The sequence below is a fragment of the Toxorhynchites rutilus genome, chromosome 3 (assembly GCF_029784135.1).
Source record: "Toxorhynchites rutilus septentrionalis strain SRP chromosome 3, ASM2978413v1, whole genome shotgun sequence".
In the NCBI taxonomy this organism is placed as follows: Eukaryota; Metazoa; Arthropoda; class Insecta; order Diptera; family Culicidae; genus Toxorhynchites; species Toxorhynchites rutilus.
Window position 1 is genome coordinate 327546709 of NC_073746.1, and position 20042 is coordinate 327566750.

General features: G+C 37.5%; 1 long non-coding RNA gene across 1 annotated transcript; it reads right to left on the bottom strand.

Moving 5' to 3' along the window:
• Positions 1-6772: 6772 nt before the first annotated feature.
• On the bottom strand, positions 6773-8497 carry LOC129777790 (uncharacterized). Its single transcript, XR_008743291.1, has 3 exons — positions 7450-8497; positions 7041-7248; positions 6773-6981 (listed from the first exon to the last, which is right to left on the bottom strand). It is a non-coding gene; the product is annotated as an uncharacterized LOC129777790 (long non-coding RNA).
• Between the last annotated feature and the right edge of the window lie 11545 nt (positions 8498-20042).

Consider the following 20042-nt stretch of genomic DNA (forward strand, 5'->3'; position numbering starts at 1 on the left):
GGTAAATACATATAAAAACTTGGAACCAGTCCATGTTTCCTTCTTTATGATGCTTACTGATTCAGTTTGATCCCATAATAGAAATTACTCTTATTTAATTATCAACTAGGCAAACCTGGTGAAGGTGAAGCCATTATTCACTGGGTCAGAATAGAATTTTCCTCGCAGATTTTCTAGTTCTTCACTGTCAAATCTACGATCCGTCATCCTTCCTCCGAAGGCAACTGCTGTCTAACTCTCTGACAAATTATCAGGAAAATCAATGAGTTGAACGAAACGTTAACATGAATGTATAGGAAGCTAAAACGGAACGAGGCTTTTTTACCCTATTGGGCTTATGTAATGATTTTCAACAGATTTTTTTTGTGACTACATCACATCGAACACCGAAACGAAAGCCTCTGGCAGCAGGAGAATTGAGCGGTTCGTTAGAATGCTGGAAACTCTCGAGAACAACCTAATTTATTTTTATCAGAACTGAAACGAGAAAAAAAACATACTAAACGGAACGCGTACTCAGAATCAGAATTGAAAAAGAAAATGAGGACAGTCTTCTGCAAAACAGTTGAAGAAGCGGGGTTGAGAATCAGATCGGAACGAAATAATTACTACTTCGAAAGTTGAACGCGAAGAAAAAAAAACGAATCGCACAGAATCGTTAAATTGAACAACTTTTTCCTGTTATCGTGATCGAGAGGAAAGGAAAGCGATCGTTTCTGGAATGGATAAAGTTACAACTGATTCTGTCTCATAATGACGGCAAAGCTTAGTTTGGAGGATTGGTGGTAAATATGCAAAAGTGTATTACATATTGAATTATTTTAATCTATACAAACAAAAATGGATCACCAAATGTGTTAGTGAGCGCAAAACCCAAAGAAGGAATCGTACGATTCGAGTCATCTTCATTTTATTGTAATTTTCTATGTCCACAGATCAATTTTACGGAGAGAAAAGTTGGAAAATTTTCGGGAAGCTCTGAAAGAAAACGGGAATATTAGACTAACGCACATTGAAAATAAGAATTATGGATGGAGATTATCTGTTCCGTATCGAATATGTATTCCATGTAATAAGGAATCATGTTTTTTTTGCAAATTTTCAACAATCTTGAACGAGAATTGTGTTTGATAATAATTTTAAACCATAATTGTGTGAGGCAAGACGTGCCGTCTCATATTCTATCAAATATTATATGCCGTCTCGAGCTCGATCAATTATCACAACCGCAGCTCTCGTCAGAGAGAGTCAAACAGCCAACAAGGTAAGACGTGCATTCGTGCTCTGGGTGATTCCCAGCGGCGGAACCAAGTTACACATTTGGCGACTGTGACAGGTTGTGTTGTGTCATCGCTTCCAAAACAAAAAAATATCCTGGAAATCACCCATTGGCATCCGTTTAATAATCTGGTGCGACCTTTGAGGAAGTGAATCCAAAGTAATGGATTTGTTGTGCTCAGGGAAAAGTGAGTAAGTTGAGTCGCAATTTACTATGTGCGCTGCAAAATAGAAAGGTTTATGATGAGTACACAGTGAGTTGTGAGCAGAACAAACATTCGTGGAAAAGGCGAGTTGTGAGAGCCGCCGATTTAAGTGTGCGCTGAAAGAGCCACATAAAAATAGTAAAAAACAGCGTGTTGAGAAGACAGCTGGAATAAAATGCGTGTTGTGAGAACCGCAGACACTAATGGAAAAAGGTGTGTTGTGAGGACCACCTAAATAAATGTGTGCCGGGAGGGCCACAGAAAATAGATCCAGTTATGATAAACAGCGTGTTGAGAGGACAGCTGGAATAAAATGCGTGTTGGGAGAACCGCAAAAATTTATGAAAAAGCGAGCTGTGAGAAACGCCAATGCAGTGGAAGAGCTGCCTGAGGGAAAAACATGATTAGACAAGCATCTATCATGTAAGAACAAGTGTGTAGAGAAAACCGCAAAAATCTGTGCCCTGGGAGAGCCACATAAAAGAAAAGAAGGGAGAAACGCATACATGCATAGCGAGCTAAGAAGGCCGCTCGCTTGATGTATGCATGCAGAAAAAATACAAACACATCTTTACACAGATGTGTCTATTAAAATCGATTGATGGGGTAGGAGGAAAAAGGCGCAGACGAGTATGCGTAAAACGAGCTTAGTTGATTGGTGTTTATGAGAGCACCGAACAAAGCAATTAAGTGAGAAAACTTTCCGTACCCCTCATCGATGAGATGAAAGTGACGTTGTAAGATGCAAACTGTACTTCGCCAAGCTCTATCTATCAGACGCATAGAGTGATGAATGACGTGAAATTACCATATTTTTATTAGCAATCAGAATGTGTCGTTTCACTCGAATGATGTTCGACCGAAATGTTTCAGCGCGAAATGATGCGTAATCTCAAGGCTGTGGATAATAATATTTTATATATAGTAGAACCTCGATTATCCGCGGAATAGTCGGGCAAGCTCACCGCGAATAACGCAATAAAGAACTAAAACGGGTTCCACTGTATTGATGTTGTTTTGTTATATGCAGAAACCAGCTGAGGGAGATATTTCCTCAATTCCTGCAAAACATATATATTTTTTTTTTTTCTGTATTATAGTGACTTTCAACGCTTCTGGCTGGTTCGTCACTTTTCCTTCCATTTTGGAAGAGTGTCGGGAGTGAGAATTGAACTCGTGATCTTGAGCGTGAGAAGTATGGATGTTACCTCCACGCCAGATCGGCTCCACCTTGCAAAACATAGATCCAATAATCTTTCTCTTGGAACACGAGCCTAGTGAAAATAGTTTTAATATTGAAGCGTCAAAGATGGAACATTCCCACAGCTATCCATTTCAACTGAGCTTACATCGAGAATTTTGCGAGAATTATGTTCCCTTGTGGTCAGTTATCACAGCGTTGAAATGGAGCTGCGACAAAGAACATAAAAGCGCATTCAAGCTCGTTAAGCATGATTATTTCGGGATTCTGTTCGGAGTCGAACAAAACTATTTTGTCTCCAGATGTATATACTAAGGCATTGGACACTGTATTGATTCAAGTAAACAGCGAAGATACATCACTAATTATAAGTTTTGCATGAAAATCATTCACAGCAACTGAGAGAAAATATGCTCAAAATCAGCAGGAGGGGTAGCACGGCAGAGAAAACAGTGGAGTAGTTCTCATACTTTTTGTTGGGAAAGACACTTGGCGGATAATGTATTTTTCAAAAAAATAAGTCCATATGAACTTAGATTTAAGGGACAATGAATTTCTTACCGAGGAGGAAATTTGTGAATGCACGAAGCGAGACGAAACGTTATTCATGCCATGGAAACTCAAACGTGGCCGATGAGCTTGATGAAATTCAAAGCCGTAGCGGTGATCTGGATTCTATAGAAGGAATTATAGTGAAAAATGGTTGTGCCGCCATCCCTCAACAGCTTCAAGGATAAACATTGAGGATAGCTCACTCAAAATATCCACTTAAAGTCAAGTTGGAGAGTTTTCCCCGTTCTCAGGTGTAGTGACCTGGAATGGCTAATGACTCAAACAAGTGTGTAAAATAATGTGCAATTTGTTCCGTAATGAACCACCGGAAGGGAAATGTAAAATAGTTTGATCCAAAATGTGTATGGAAACCGTTGCTTTTTGCATGACTGGACCATATAAGAAGCTTGGATGAATATCGGAATATCAGAATGTCGATCATCAAATAATAGATCATCCAATCAGGTGCAACATCGCACGACCTGTTAAATCTATAAAGTTTGAGCATCAGAGTACAGCGTTGGATGCTGTGGGATGCTGATCAAGAAGGCTTCCCAAGAACAATGAAGTTTGATAATGATCACCATTTGACGGTGAAAGTTATGCTATACTAGTCGCGATTAGGAAGAAATTGGGCAATCTCAAAGTAAAGACGACGGTAAATTCAGCACGACGCGTCTGAGTAGAAGAATTAGAAAATAACCTTAATGGCGGTTTGGCGGAATGTTAAACTTTTAATGAACTTCTAATATAGATAAGAAACCTGTGTGCACTTGGTTACATCACACTTTTATGATCACAAAAGTGCTCCATTTTTTTCTTAATCTGCTGTTTCATTAATTCATTTCAATACATGCAGCCAAATTAAAAGCTTCAATTCTTGTTAAGTGCTCAATTACAAGTTTTTTTTCTATGACATTGGTTTTTTTTCCGGAGAGGAAGAAGGATGTGTGAGGCAAGACGTGCCGTCTCATATTCCATCAAATATTATATGCCGTCTCGAGCTCGATCAATTATCACAACCGCAGCTCTCGTCAGAGAGAGTCAAACAGCCAACAAGGTAAGACGTGCATTCGTGCTCTGGGTGCAATGGGTGATTCCCAGCGGCGGAACCAAGTTACACAATAATGACGAGTTTCGTTAGAAGCATTAGAAAATTTACAGAAAGAGAAAATTGTGAAACGGCCAATAAAATGATCAATTAATGAATAGCACTTGGCTTAAATCCACGAATGATCGCTGAGTAAGAAAATGTGAATGTTCGAATGTATTCATTTAAAAAATCATCAGGCTGAACTAAATTCGCCGGGTTCGCTAGTATTCAGTAATTATTCATGAAACAATATTAATTACATATTTAATTATAATTCAATGTTTTTTTTTCGTTTTTGTTCCTATTTTTCCGACTCGCTCTCCCTTCCAAATACCCCAATGAAAATGTAAATGTTAAGGATATCTGTCCCCTACAGGTAATTTGTGAAAGCTCGGGAATAGCATTTTGTTCAGAGTGCCGATATCTTCTGCTGAGGACAATAATTCAAAAATAAGGGTCCCATTCCAGGAGACAAGTCGGGCGGCACTAAGAATGGGGTCTCGATTGATTTATTGTAAAGATGTTTGAAAAATGGTCGTACTTTTTCTCAAACTTTCTTCACATCTTACATCTCTGTTCAAATCCATAAGAAGATACAGAAGGCTTCCCAGTCTACCGAATAATGTGTGATAAAACCTTTCAATGGAGCTCGTTTTCTGGAATAATATATTTTGATGATGATTCGTCGACACGATCTGCTCGTCTCGTAATATGGAATGGAGCCCATTGTAGTGTATTCTAGTGTATTCCGAATTCGCGGATGACTCAATCACTTAATAGATTTTCGTCTTAAACAAGATAGATATGTTTTTGTCTTTGAGATAAAAAAAATATTTCCCGTTCCCAAAAAACGATCGAGATGTCTTAGACAACTTACTCATCAGACTTAGGCTTAGGCAAAATCATAAATTAGACATCATTTGTCTGATTGAAATCTCCATCATTGGTGTAGGAGAATCATGATTTTTCTTATTATTTTTTGACGTAGAACTACGTCTCTCTTTAGAGGTACCGCATCAGGAAACATATCCCGTTTTTATGAACTGGTTTTAACATTTTTTGCTCTGACAACTCTTTTTTCTACGAACGGATTTCGATGATTTCTCTATCATTTGTTTGATATGCTAATTATTACTTTTCTCCAAATAATAACTTAACCTAATGTGTTAATGTGTTACGAGGCACAATTCAGTAGTTACTCTGCTACCGTGCGATTCAGTCGCTTCACTCAGTGCTGTAATTGCGTGTTGATAGGACATTGATGAGAAGGAAAATATTTGCAACTGAACCTCAGCAGACACCACCTGAGGTTCCAGAGTCTTCAGAAATGATTCATGGATGAGTCATGAGAAATTCGTCATCGGTGGATATTTATTTAATTTTCAATTGATTCTTAGTTCAACACGATGGACTAAACTCGGTAGTACAAATATTTGGATTTTATTATGACTCTACTTTTTCTAAAACCAGGAGCATGAAGTTCACGATATTTACTGTAAGGCTTCCAAACTGTTGCGTTCTTAGAACTCTCACTAGATGCACTCCTGCTTCGTCTAGCAGGGAGAACTCTCCTGATAGGGACATTCCCTTGACCTCATCGATGCATTTCGACAGTTTATTTTTACTGAAGTCAGCCTTTCGATATTTGGTATTATTATCGAGCCTTAAAAAAGCTAATAAACTCACCCTGGTGATGTAAAATCGACCCCTTTTATCTTCTCGTGAGATACTAATTTCTGTATTAAATCATCGCATGAATGTTGGCAAACAGTGGTGTTAGGTTTTTTGAAAATAGTGCCAAAATTATTTTTTCATGAACATTTAGATGATATTATGTAAATTCAAGAAGTATTTGTGTTCGAAAACACTGATAGGCTAAAGTAGGTGGCTCAAAAACTATAAACATTTTTTTTTTTTGGAAAAATAAAATAAAATAAATATAATGAAATTCTTCAACATTGCTACGTTGTTCATACTTCTCAGAGAAATAAATGAAATTGGATATGTTGCAACTCTACTCTGAGGATGATTTATTTTATAATTGCTTTCACACCGTTATGCAGAGAACTAGTCGCAAGTTAAAGAATCGTTACGCTTCCAGGAAATTTGAGCCATGGTGTAATCTAATCTCCTCTACCAGAAGAAGATGAGTCACTCTACTTACCTTAAGTCGTTCGCGATTAACAGGCTTAACTACAAAATTAAGCAGAAATATAAATGTAATAGAATTTGCCTGCTTCAAACCTATGTAACTAAGCCTGTAGAATAAGAGAATTTGAGAAAAAAAAAACCCACTCACTCAAATAATAAATGCAAAAGCTGCGTTCCATGAAATTAACTTTATCGCAAGACAATAAAGGAGGAATAAGTTGTGATGTTTCATATTGAAGGACATTGACAGGATTTCTTTCAAGGTAAATATACTCCAATGTTTCGTGTTCAATTTCGAAGGCTTTTATTTCTGTTTCATCGAGTGTTATTACCCGATTCGAACCATCATCGCTGTTAATCAAATTTTCGGTTGCCTTTCATTCAGTAACAGGACTTCATGCGCTTCATAAGTCAACTTGAACACTTGAAGTTATCCAGCAGAAAGTGCAGATTGCATCTCATGAAGTGCTGATGTATGCCCTGTTTAGTGTAAGCGAGAACTGTGTAAAAAAAATATTCTCAAGATAAATCAAATCACCTCTGATTCGCACTCACTCACCTTGTCATCGGTCACATTGGTGAACATGTATGTGGGTGATTAATCCTCCATGGGCAACTGGATTAATTTCAGTTTCTCCATACTCCGCTCCAATCGTTCGCATTGCTTTACTTGTAATCCTCGTGAGAAATAGCATCCGTATTTCTATTTTCGGTGGCTCAGTGCTAACTTTGTGCTACTCATTCAATGATGTTTCGAGGTTTTTTTTCTGCGAATAAATACAGAGAAGTACTGTCGACAATTTCATTCCATTACATCCGAAGCATCACAAACTATGTCAGATCACCAGAATAAAATTCGTCAGTTTGAAATATTCAGTATCGATACTAATTGGCAACATTATTACATACAAGCAAATCTTTACAGAAATAAAATAAAATATATTTAAAAAAAATCCTACTGCACTCACAAAAGATAGCTCCAGTCCCTGTGCAACCAGCGCATCACTGACTTTGAAGTTGCCAGTGCTAATCTGGCGAGTGCATCACAAGAATGGAACTTCAATGCGGAAGCAGAACCAAGGACAACTCGTTAGAAACTGCAATTTGCTTCTAGTGGGGTAATGAAATGAATGTGCTAGTGGCCTGGAATCCGGCAAGCGACAGGGGGAAACTATTATACAATGTCGTCAATATAATGGACACCACGCCGGTATCTCATTTGGACGATCTTCCCAGTCAATAAAATTAAATTGGATTGGTGTCCTCTGGATGACAGGCTAATTTGGCCCCATTCTATCTGGGTTAATTAATACAGACCTTTGAATTCGGAGCAGCAATTGCTAATTAAATTTATTATGCTGAAATTGCGACGAACGACCGAGATGACGTAATAATACGCCCCGAATATTACATATTTGTAGTATCGACACTGTCAAACTGTTATTCGGAGAAGCACTATGAAACGACGACTCATGCAAAAATACACGGTGCGCCAATGTAAAAGCTTTAAGCTTTAAGATCGCTTCACTTCGACTAGGACTACCGAGCTTTACAAATATATGCCAAAATAGTCCTAGTCGAAACGAAACAACTGAGAGGAAAGTCGATTTCAGGTTTATTTCTTCGAAGATGTCGAGCCCTGGTCCCAACAAAAAACGCTTTTCAATAAACTACCGGCATGAAGGGGAACTTTGTAATAGAACCCCATGTGTTGAATGTTGAAGCTCAGTTCTCTCTTCTTTCCGACAAACAAAATCCACGCAAAATTACGCAAGATTAAAACGAGTAAGATATTTTTGAATAACATTAATGGGGTCGCACCCAGCATCTGAGACCGAGACGTGAGTGGCTCAATGGGGTGACTTACTGGACCGAAGCGGTGGATATACCAAGGTTTGCACTTCACCGTGGAAACTGCTGGTGACAGAGCCCTGGAGATTAAATGGCATGATCTGCTAAGTGAATATGGCGTGAGGTGCCCTAGCATGTATGGGAAAATAATCGAGAAGTTTCAGCTGGAAATAGTGTTATCCGTTTATCCAAAGTTTGGAAGTCAGATGATGGAAAGAAATGGAAGCACTTTTCACTTACCTTTATGATGGGTCATGGAACATAGCAGTTCAGTAGAAGCTTTTCCATGTGCTCAGCATAAACCTGTGTGGGATTGAAAGAAAAAAAAAACAACATCAGTTTTTTTCATGTATTCGTGGTTTGGAATAAGTATTGTAGTAAATCCGATATGACGAGGGAAGAAGTTTAACTGCTTCAACGAAATCTAAATTTTGTTGCGATTCAACAAAAAATATTGCGTAAAAGAACGACTGAGATCATACCTAATGTCAAAAAGCCATTTAATCGGCAAGACCTTGTACAACAATACTAACCGAAATACTTTATAAATTTCCGATGTAGCTTTAAACAAAAAGACATGACAGAGCAAAACAATTAGAACGTGAAATTGCTATCCAAATTGGATTGATGCTGGCATTTTGCCAGAAAACGAAAAGCTATTCCTCACAATTCGAGGCGTTTATGACGTATCAAAATGAAAATTTTAAAGAAAAAAATTAAACTTGTACAAGTGTGTCTGGTTCTTAAATTTTCGTAAACATTTGTTATTATTCAATTTCTAACTAGACCACATACTGATCGCGGCGAACACGACCCGAGCCGAAAACGAACGAATATTTGTTTTGCATAAATATATATTTATTTCATTTTATTTTTTGTTTTATACAAAGTTCTTACAAGTTAAGTGAACAGCTTATGCTTTGCATCCTAATTCTAGCTTAATAAACAGCATTTAGCTCGTTTTATTTGATGTTGTTTTTTAATTATTATTATTTGAATGTTAGACATTTCTATTTCGTTTTTAATTTTTATTACAAACTACCTACTTAACCTATCCTTAACTTAAAGCTATGAAATTACTGTACAGATTTCGGACAATGAAATGTTCGGAATAGGAGCACCTCTCTCCAAATTTTTTAATATATTTGTGGAATTTCACTTCCAGGGTATCCAGGCAGGCTCTTTCGTGAACCTCTGCTGTTCTCGTCCAGGGGGTCAGATTCAGAATTATCTTGAGGAACTTGTTCTGAATGCGCTGGAGTTTCAGTTTGTGTGTCCGGGCACAGCCGCTCCAAACTGGAACCGCATGTTCAATTGCAGGATAAATGATCTGTTTATAGAAAGCCATCTGAATCTTCAGACAAAGTTTAGAATTTCTGCCAATCAACGAATACAACGACCAGAGCAGAATATTACATTTCGTGATGATTATAAAATCGTGAGACCTAAAAATCAGATGACTGTCTAGAGTGAGTCCTAAGTAGACCACTTCTCTGGACCATTCGATAAGTGAGTCACCGAACCGAATTCTTACGTTATCAAAAACGAACGAATAAGAGATAGAAGCATCGTGTGGAGAAAATGATTATGCGCTCGGCGATGCAATTGCATACACACGCGCATATGAGAAGTTTAGTTTTAAGTTTGTTGATCATTCTGTTTGTGACCTTTAGAAGAGCAACATCAACAATATGAGTGACAATTAAGACAGCCTTTTCCTTTGGAAGAGCAACATCAATAATATGAGTGAAAATTAAAACAGCAAGTGTCCCAGTGAAGCAGCAGCAGTGAAATCCAATCCGGTCAACATGGCGAACAACGTAGTTTCCATCCTCCGTTGTCTTGTGGGTCACCGGGCGACAAACAAGCAACGAACGTGTTCGATCATATCGTCCTTATGCCAGAACCGTGTTGTGCAGCGGTTAATGGCGTGTTTTAGCTGCTTAAATTTCTCTGCTGGTTCTGCTGTGTGCCACTATTTGGGGTGAAAATTGACGTGGTTCTTCGACGAGTTTAAGGAATCTGCGATCTAAGTGTGCGATCCTCAGCGACTTTGTGTTGTGTTGAGACATAACTCATACATTTGCAAAAATTCCTGAATGGATTAGGTTAGTCATGTGTTGGCAGATCTCTAACATTGACTTGACGAGTAACTCGTTTCGAGAAAATTCGAACTCAAATCGAATTGGTTTTAGTATTATGTATCATTTTCAAGTTCATATTTTCGGTGTACTAGATTTAAGGGGGTATTCTAGTCTAGAAATCTGAAAAAATCGAAATTTTTTTTTTACCATATTTCTGTAGTTTAGGCATTCAAGAATATACTCTAGAAAGGACTTATCGAAAATCCTATTATTTACCTATTTAGAGCCATCTTAGTGATGTGGTATCTAACCTGTTACGGCCATCACAATGAACTTCAAACGCGTTTCTCTCGGAACTAGTTTTTTTCTAACTGGCGTACACGATATCTCAAGTTCTACTGAACCGATTTATGTCAAATTTATATGAAAATAATCTGCATACATCTCTCTATCGCATGAACCAATAAAAAATTATAACTTTTTAATTTTACTATTTTTTAAAAATCGGTAAACGCAAAAAAAACGTTTTAAACAGCATTTTTGTTTTCAAACGGCCGCCATTTTGTTAAAACCCATGTTTTTGACTTATCCGAGGTTCATGCCATAGCGACATCTTTACTGATTCAGAATCTGTTCGATTTTTTTGTTTCAGATAACCAGAAGGACTGGAATCGTGTACGCCATGGCACAACTTTTTTTTGAACATCCTCACTTCACCAGCATGTAACTATTCTAATTATGAATATTTTTTTTCCGTCCTATTTTTGTTTTATTGTTGAAAGATAGATAAACGAATAATGATATAATGGATAGTAAAAATATTCTTTGTTTTATTTTTACGGAGTTCGAAAAAACGTCCGAAATTCGTGTCTCTACACTAGAATACCCCCTTAAAGCAAAATTTGTCTTGTAGAGAAATGTAAAGTTTTTGGGTGCGTAAACAAAGCTGGTCGAAGGCATGTCAAAATGTTCGAAACGAACAAAAATCACTCGTTTCGAAATGCGTAATGTCACCCCAGGATCTTTCCGAAAAATCAGACAGAATTGAGGGTTTGTTAGGATCCCTCAGAGAACGTACCAAAAAGTTTAAGAAATCCCGAAAAATCAGGAAGGCTGGCATCTCTGCTCATAGACATTCTAATAAACCCTAGTTTACCACTAATCGGTTTCATCGGGCAATTCATACTCTTCTAAAGGGGAACCCTACTCTGGAAGATTGAAAAATAATGGATTGTTGTGATTTCTTTTTCGAATGTTGGAATTGAAGTTGGGTGTTGGAATATTTTGGGGTATATTTATTCTTTATCTTTTGCATGCCAATATGGTGATTATTATGCTGTTGGCAGCTAGGAGCGTGGATGCTCTCTCTAAAACAGTTCCTTGCTGGTGGTACGTTTTTCTCACAATATCCCAAAAAAAGAAATTTCAAAACTCAAGCCGCTTAAAATCCTACACCCTGCACTCGGCGAGTTTAAATTGATTAAGGAATATGGGTAATTTTCAGCAAATCGTGTAGAATTCAGATAAAATTCAAATGAAACTTTTGTTAGAGATCTCTTTCTTTCTGAGTTTAAATTAATAATTTTATACATTTCAGCTCGGTTTTGAAATTTCTACTGATGAACAGAACATGTTTTTGTTTATGTTCACATGAATGATCAGTCTTGTTTGTAACGTTCTCACTATGTCTCACTCCACGGCAACTATCGAGCGTTTTTTCTGAATATAATCAGACTAAATATAAGTTTCGAAATCGGCTCAGCAACGATACGATAGATGCTATTTTAAGATCAAAAGATTTGATGCAATCTAGATTCAGAAATAAACTATGTATAAGCATCATCAAACACACCAACGAGTTTCAAATGTAAATGTAGTATTTTTAGTGAATAAATGAATAAAGGGTGTGTCACATCAAATTGCATCACGGAAAAAACGCTGTAGAAATTTAAATTTTAGGAATTATATCTTCAGCTTTCGCTTATATTTAGGTTTTTCACGCTAATAAAATAGATTTTTTTCTACTATGAATGTTTTCGATGGTACAGCTTTTTGGAAGAAAAAGTACAGATGAGAAAGATTTTTCAGTTATATTCTTTCTGATGTTCAAGAAATTTAAATAGGTAATTTTATCGGACAGGAATCCCTTAATTGTGTTGGAACTCGAAATCTGATAATGCTATTTTCAGAGACTGTAATTAACCCCTTGCCGTATGATTTGATTTCCAACAACAGGGCCCAAACACGAGCACAGTGAGTCGTTTCGATACTCTGCTGAGTGTGTGTATTTTACTTACGATCGTAGCAGTTCCGCATCATCACACGCCTGAAGCATGTATCCATTGCACATCGATAGACGACGAGTGAGGTTCGATTTTGTACGTTCTGGCACAGTCTAATCGCCACGAATGAGGTTCGACGTTATACGAGAGGGGTTATTGTATTAAATTGCGCTTCCAATTTTGACTTTGGCCGACTGACGATATATTGTCATGTAGTCTTTACGATGAATGTATTTATTTTAGCATGATGAATGTAACAATAGTGAAGCGCATTCGGTTAATAAGTTAACGATGGAAGATTAACAGGTAATTAATAAGGCAATGCATGTTGATACTAATCGACAAATGTCAGCTAGTTTAATATACCGGATACTAACAGCCAGTGCCGAAAATATTCACGTTCACGGCATTCAAATACGGCAACCTGCCTTGTATTGACAACCTACTACTCAAGCGAGAGTCGATAAATATGGAACAACACTATCAATGAACACCAGTGCAATGAACATCAACATCAGCTTGCCATGAAGATCATTTTTCATTGGCATATTCATTTTCGCCATGATATTCGTAACGTCGAAATTGAATATCATTGCGTGTTAGTGAAAATCAAAGCATAAAATTCAACGTCAACTAATTGAGAGTGAAATCGATTAATGGTAAAGGACAGCCATTTATCATACAAAATTCTTGTTTTTGGTGACTTCGGCAATGGAATGTATGGTATAATTCTAGCTATATTCGATGAATCTACTCCCGATTAGACAGAAATGGTATACACCCCAATTATATGGGCAATGGGTAACAATAACAGACGAGCGAAAAACGAACATAATCTTGTTTTGAATTCCGGTTTAATGATACTAGCTATAAATGACCAGCAATTACATAAAACCTTTACGATATGGGTACTGGATGGAAGGGCTTAAACAGCGGAAGTCTAATATCGTATTCCGATGCCATTTCGAAAAAAAAGAGATAGTGGCTTCCGGTTCATTAAAAACCGCCCTAGAAGACTGAAAATGGAGTTAGTGAACTCCAACTAACTCCAATAAAGAAAGTGTTAGAAACTAAGATCGTGGTGACGATCGGCGAAATGACGATAGTAAAAGATCATAGAGAGCGGAAACGGAAACAGGAACGGACCGTACCCTTCACGCTAAAGATCGCGAGTTCAATTCTCACTCCCGACATTCTTCCAAAAACAAGCCAGCCAAAAAGTATTGAAATTCATTATAATACAGTATAAACAAGAAAAAGAAACGGAAACGGGAACGGAAACGGAAACGGAACGCTCAACGCCGTTCAACCGCACAACGGTCAACGCTCAACGAAAGCTAATGTTGCTTTCTCCGGATTCCTGGTCCTTCCTTTGTTACTAAATATGGAAATCATACACGTTTTCAATAGAAATTCAATAGAATTCACTGCAAGCGATGCAGATCAACTTAACGTTCGTGATAATTACCTAAATTATCGACAGTAATGGAGGTGCCTGAATGCAGGCTTTCTGAAATTCGTTCATGCTCTATTTGTTCAATATACCAGACAAAGTTCACGCGTCTCGGCTCTTGTGTTATACTCATTATGACAGATATGGCGTTGAGTTTCAACAGAAGAGAATTCATCCGACACTGGGAAAAAGCTAATGTCTTCATTCGTGAACAGATTTTGATAATTTGTGGCACTGGAAATAGCATACTCGAGAACAATTTAATAGATTCTTTTTCCAATGTTGCAATGTTCCAATTTCCAATATTTGAAGTTTAAGATTTTGAATACAATGAAAAATGTTAGGTAAATAATCTTGGTTTGTTCGATTTGAAGTGTTTTCACGCAACTAGTAAATGCAAATCGATTTTTCTTCATGAACATCACATATAATCATGACGAGTTTGGGTTTGTTGAAAAGCCCTAAATCTCTAGATTCTAACACTGCTATGAGACGTTGAAATTATTCAAATGTTTATGTTTTTTAACGAGTTTCCACAAAGAGAAATTATGATCATGGTTTGTCTACCTCTGGTCATGATTTGTCCGAAAAATGAAAAATGGTTTATCCAGTTTTAAAAATCACTTTTTTGAATGAAAAAATTCGAATTTTGAAGTAGATGTTGCTAGAGTTTACTGTCATTATATTGATCCATTCATAATTTATGCTTTCTTCAGAATACTGCCTTTTGTTGGGCATTTTAAAAGTGTTCACCTCAACACACTCAACACAGAGAAACTTTATTTCTGCTATGCGCGAAGGACACTATAAATAAACTGCAGCGCGCCAAACGGTTGCCATAGAAATCATGTGGACAAAACAACATTAGTGAATCGGACAACTCATGTTCAGAATTGAGGCCATCTAAATGCATCATTACATGATTTAGCCAAATAAATCTAATACAAATAATGCGGAAGCATGATGTTTAGAATATTTTTAAGTGTTTCAATCCAGAAAAGGTCAAAATACGTACCAAACAATCATCCGGTGATTGATTAAAAGTTAGCTCGAATGAGGTGCGTATTGAACCCGTGCAAATATACTCCCCGTGCAAATATACTATACCCCGTGCAAATATACTATAAAACTAATGTAAATCATGAAAAAGACACTTTTGTTTATAAGTTTTGAAACATTCCTGTACCTGATTTGATACAGGTGTGCTGAACTAGAGCATTCAAAAAAGTGGACAAACCATGATCATATTTTCGACTGGACGAACCAAAATCATTTACCTTACTGTGTTTAAATCGTAAAAAATCGTTCAAGATAAACAACAATAAGTTGAGCTACGATATTATTCCAAAAAACGGGGATTGTAGTGGTATGTGGATGCGGGAAATGGGCATATTTCTTTACCCCCACTTCCCCTATTCGAATTTAAGGGAACTGAACATAATTGCAGCAGTAAACTTTACCTAACCTTATACCTAACTAGACACAAATCCAGGAAAAATCAAATTAAACGTTTTTTTCACAAAATTAGTGAAGCTTTCACCAGATGTGCCAGATTTTAATTGGATTCTAGCATCGCTTTTTGATTACCACCTTATTGTGTTTCTATGCCAAATAACACAGTTTATTTATATCGAAGTTTTACATTAGTTTAGGAACATGTTGAATTCTAGAAAAAACGCCGTTTAATTCTTAAGAATACACTAGCAAGGAGTGTTCGATAATCCCATTATTCACCGAGTTGTAGGCATTTCAGTGATGTGATATCATAGTACGGCCTTGAGACAAAACTTCTAACGTGTTTTTCCCGACCCTAGTGCTTACAAGCTGACGTACACGATATCTCAAGTTCTACTGAACCGATTTATTCTAAATTTGATGTGAATAAAAAATTTGTTTCACTTGTTCAAGGTTCATACTAGTGAGAAACGGATAGTAGTTTGGCCGGATACCGGATACCGGATATCCGACAAGCCTCGAGGCCGGTTGACCCGATATTCGGCTCTTTATTGGCGAATACGAAAATGGGAGAAACTGCATTTGTGGATGAATCAAATTAAGGATTATATTTTAGGGAGTAATAAACACATTTTTACATAAAAATAATGAACTATGATTAAATTTTCCATATAAGGCGATCGATATTTTTTCCCGTTTAGTTCATGTTGCGTTATCAAAAGATAAAGAAATATATTGAATGCTAAAATATTTTTTGTTTTTTTCAGAGTACGTAAAACCGTCCGAAATTCGTACCTGTACGCTAGAAAACCCTGTTTAATTAAAAAGCTTTATAAATAAATAAGACGGTACAGATTTTAACATGGACGTAATTTAAGGATCTAATTCGAGGATGAAATATTCTATTCAATTCCGTTCTCGTTGAGACAATCTGGCACTGATTGAATAAGTTGAAAAGTCCATTAGCATGTTGGCCAACGAACACGTTTCAGAACAATAAGATATTTCCTCCAGAAGCTCACATCCAAATGATTAATCGTAAATGGACCTGGATTTGGAATGGATTTTTCTGCCTTCTGCCACACAAAAGTATCGTATATTTGATTTCGGATCCTATCTCGAAGCAAAGTGGCAAAGTAGCGTTCCGATGCCAGGAAGAAGGACCTAGCGTCTCGCCGTTTGGAGCAAGCGGTGGAAGATAAGCACACTGGAGAAGGATTCAATTTAGATCAGGTTCTCGTTAGGGAGCCATTTCGGTGTCTACATCAACAACAGCGAACATTAGCAGCCGAGAGTGAGGTATCAATATATCCATCGATCGAACAAGGCGTCATTTGAAAAATTGTCGCTGCGATACTTTATTTCCGCTATCTCCGTTGAATTTGCTAAATTGAATTATTATGGAGAAATGGCTGACAGATTTGCGATTTTTCGAAATTAGGTGAAAATTGCCAGCTGAAAGCTTTTGCTTGTACATCGATTTTTGTTGCCACCGAACTCGAGGTCGATACTTTGACAAACGTTTTTGGTAAAATAAAACTATTACCAAGAGTTAAATACAAAATAATAAACAAAAAGAGTTACACGTACAAACACTTCTTTAATCCCAACTTGTGTCGATTTAGTTCTTACAAAGCGTTCTTACACCTAAGATCTGAAAAAAATTATTAATGAATTATATTATTTCCTTTAATACGTTAAGTAGCAGTTTCGGCTGGTTTCGGATCACCTCCGCTTGTCGTATTCCAGGCCAGGTCAAAAGTCAATTTTAAACTTTGTTGAATCACTGAAAACACAATAATAAACTAGATGAAACCATGATCAAAAAGTGCCACAATCTTGATCACCAAACCGTGACCTGCCCAAATTCGAAGAATCGGTTTCGTTCTCTGCCATATTTGATTGCCATCAGCATTCCGATAGCAGGTATCACCTTGTCGCCGGATGATGGACATCGGTGGCGAACATCAAAGCGTCAGCAAATGTTGGGGAAAAAAGCAGATGGCGTTGGTATGAAAGACTATATTGCTTTTCACCGGAAAAGCTTTTACTTCGTAGCCTTGGCAAAACTGTTTTTCCTTTTCCTAGGAGCTTAAATGTCACACGTATTTTTTGCTGACTGAAAATACTGTAAGCTAGGTACGAGAAACGCTTCTGGCGTAACTCCAAAGGGTTGCTCCTTTTTTCACGTGTATGAAGAAGAAGATTGATGTTGGTGTGTTAAAGGAAGTGTTATGCGTGGAGCAGATGTGTGTCCCCGTTTGTCTGACTTTGCTAAGACTGAAATGTTGTAACGTTGCCAGACGCATTTGACGGATAGCTTTCGCATGACGAGACGAATGCATCACCGGTATGTGGGATGGTATGATGATGGTGTGAACTATCACACTCATTTTAATAATGTTTCCTTACCGCGGTACCGCGGGTGTCTCCGTGGGAGACGACGTATTGCCGATGTTAAGCGGAAAAAAAAAGTTGAAATTGAATAAAATGCGACAAGCGTTGAATACCATTCACACGTGCCGCTCGGTTCTGGTAATCTATAAATCAAATTCTCAGATACGTCAGCAGCAGAAAGGAATATTTATCTTTGGACGTTAGCACAAAGTTTAAACAGAACGGCTCATGCATCACAAGTTTTGAGCTGGGGCTGTAACAAACCACAAAAATGTGAAGTGGAGTGTTAACTCTGCATAAACAATCACATCCAGAGGCAACATAAACAAATAAACTAACATCATCTATATCAAATGCAGCACTCTGTTTGCCTGCTGGAAAATTCTTGGCAATGAGTACTTTGTGGCTGCTGTGTGGGTGTTTAAAAGCACCATAGATTGCACAACAGCAAGCGAAAGAAGGATAAAATATGTCAATCTGGAACGACCCAGTTTTTGACTGTCTCCAAGCTAACGTTACGAAAAAAAATTTTGCAATTAAATAATTATTATAATGATTTCGAGCAACACACAATATTTGCAACAATTAATGAACTTCCCAAAATTATCATGCGAACACGCACAAGCGACATTTTAATTCTGAATGGTGGAAGTCTAATTTGAATTTGATTGAAATGAAAATTGTCATCGCTATTGCATTTACATCGTTTTGGAATGTCAAACCCATATTTACCTCCTGTCAGCGACATCACGAACGATAATCACAATGAACAAAAAGGAAGGTAAATTGGGAACGATTTCAGCTCATCTCGCCAGAGATAGTAATCCAACAGTGGGACGAATGCAAACTCTCCTCAATTGTCATGCAGATTTAATCTGTTAGTTTCGAATAACAATATCGAGCTGTCATTTGATGCGGCCTATAATGGAAACGACGAGGACTTTTCAGCAGTTTGTTCAGGCCATTGATGAGACGGACCGGGACCGCTTGGATTTGGATCGATGGGTAAACAAAAGTGCGTGACCTTATCGTGAATCGTTGATGGCAGAATTATACCAATTAGGCGAGGCAGACAGAACAAATGTCAGTCGAGCAATTCCTGATGTCGTATTTTGCATTAAAAAAAATAAAAAAAGGAGAAGAGTCTGAGCCTAGGGGCACGGATGGAAGTTTGACGTAGGACTGCGATTGTTCATTACAGTTGTTTTTTTAAATGTAATTCTCTTTATTGTTCAGAAATCTGTTAGTTTAACTCTTCTGAAACTCCAAACAGTAGCCCTTAAAAGGGCCGTTTGTTATATGTACTCATAACCGTCAAACGGACAAAAAAATAGAAAATAAGCTTCTGGCAGGAAATTCAACTGTCTAACTGAAAATGTTTAATGAATCTCAGTGTGACACATAACAGGGTGGAATATTGGATGAAGATTTCGTGAACGAGCACAATAACTTATTGTGGTTCTGTGATAAATGTGTCGATCTGCTGAAATTTGTCAAGAACAATCCCATGACCACGGCAAATGAGATTGTAAGCGCCGTTTCTCAGGTCATTCAGAGCTCATTGTCTGAATTGAAAGATGATTTGCAAGAAACCAAAATTTTGACAAAATCACTTGCCAAAAAAATGCATTCGTATGATTCCGAAATGAGTTGCGATAGACCGGCCTGGCCAAAGATCAAGCGAATTCGTGCTACATCTGCGAAGGAAACGCCAAAGGCCCAACTGAGTTCAAAACTTGTTGGTGGCACCAGGTCCGTTGAGACGCAAAATATTATCGTCGAAACTGTCCAGAATTGCGCGCCACGTCACCGAGGATGATGTTCCTAAACTGGTGAAAAGTTGTCTGCAAACGGAACAAATTATCGAAGTTCGAAAACTCGTGCGCAAAGACACTGATCTGAAACAACTAGCATTCATCTCATTTAAAGTTGGAGTTGATCTGCAATTGAAAGAGACTACTTTGGACCCATCAGTCTGGCCTAAAGGGATTTTCTTCAGGGAATTCGAATCTTAGGAATCTAAACGGGATTTTTGGATA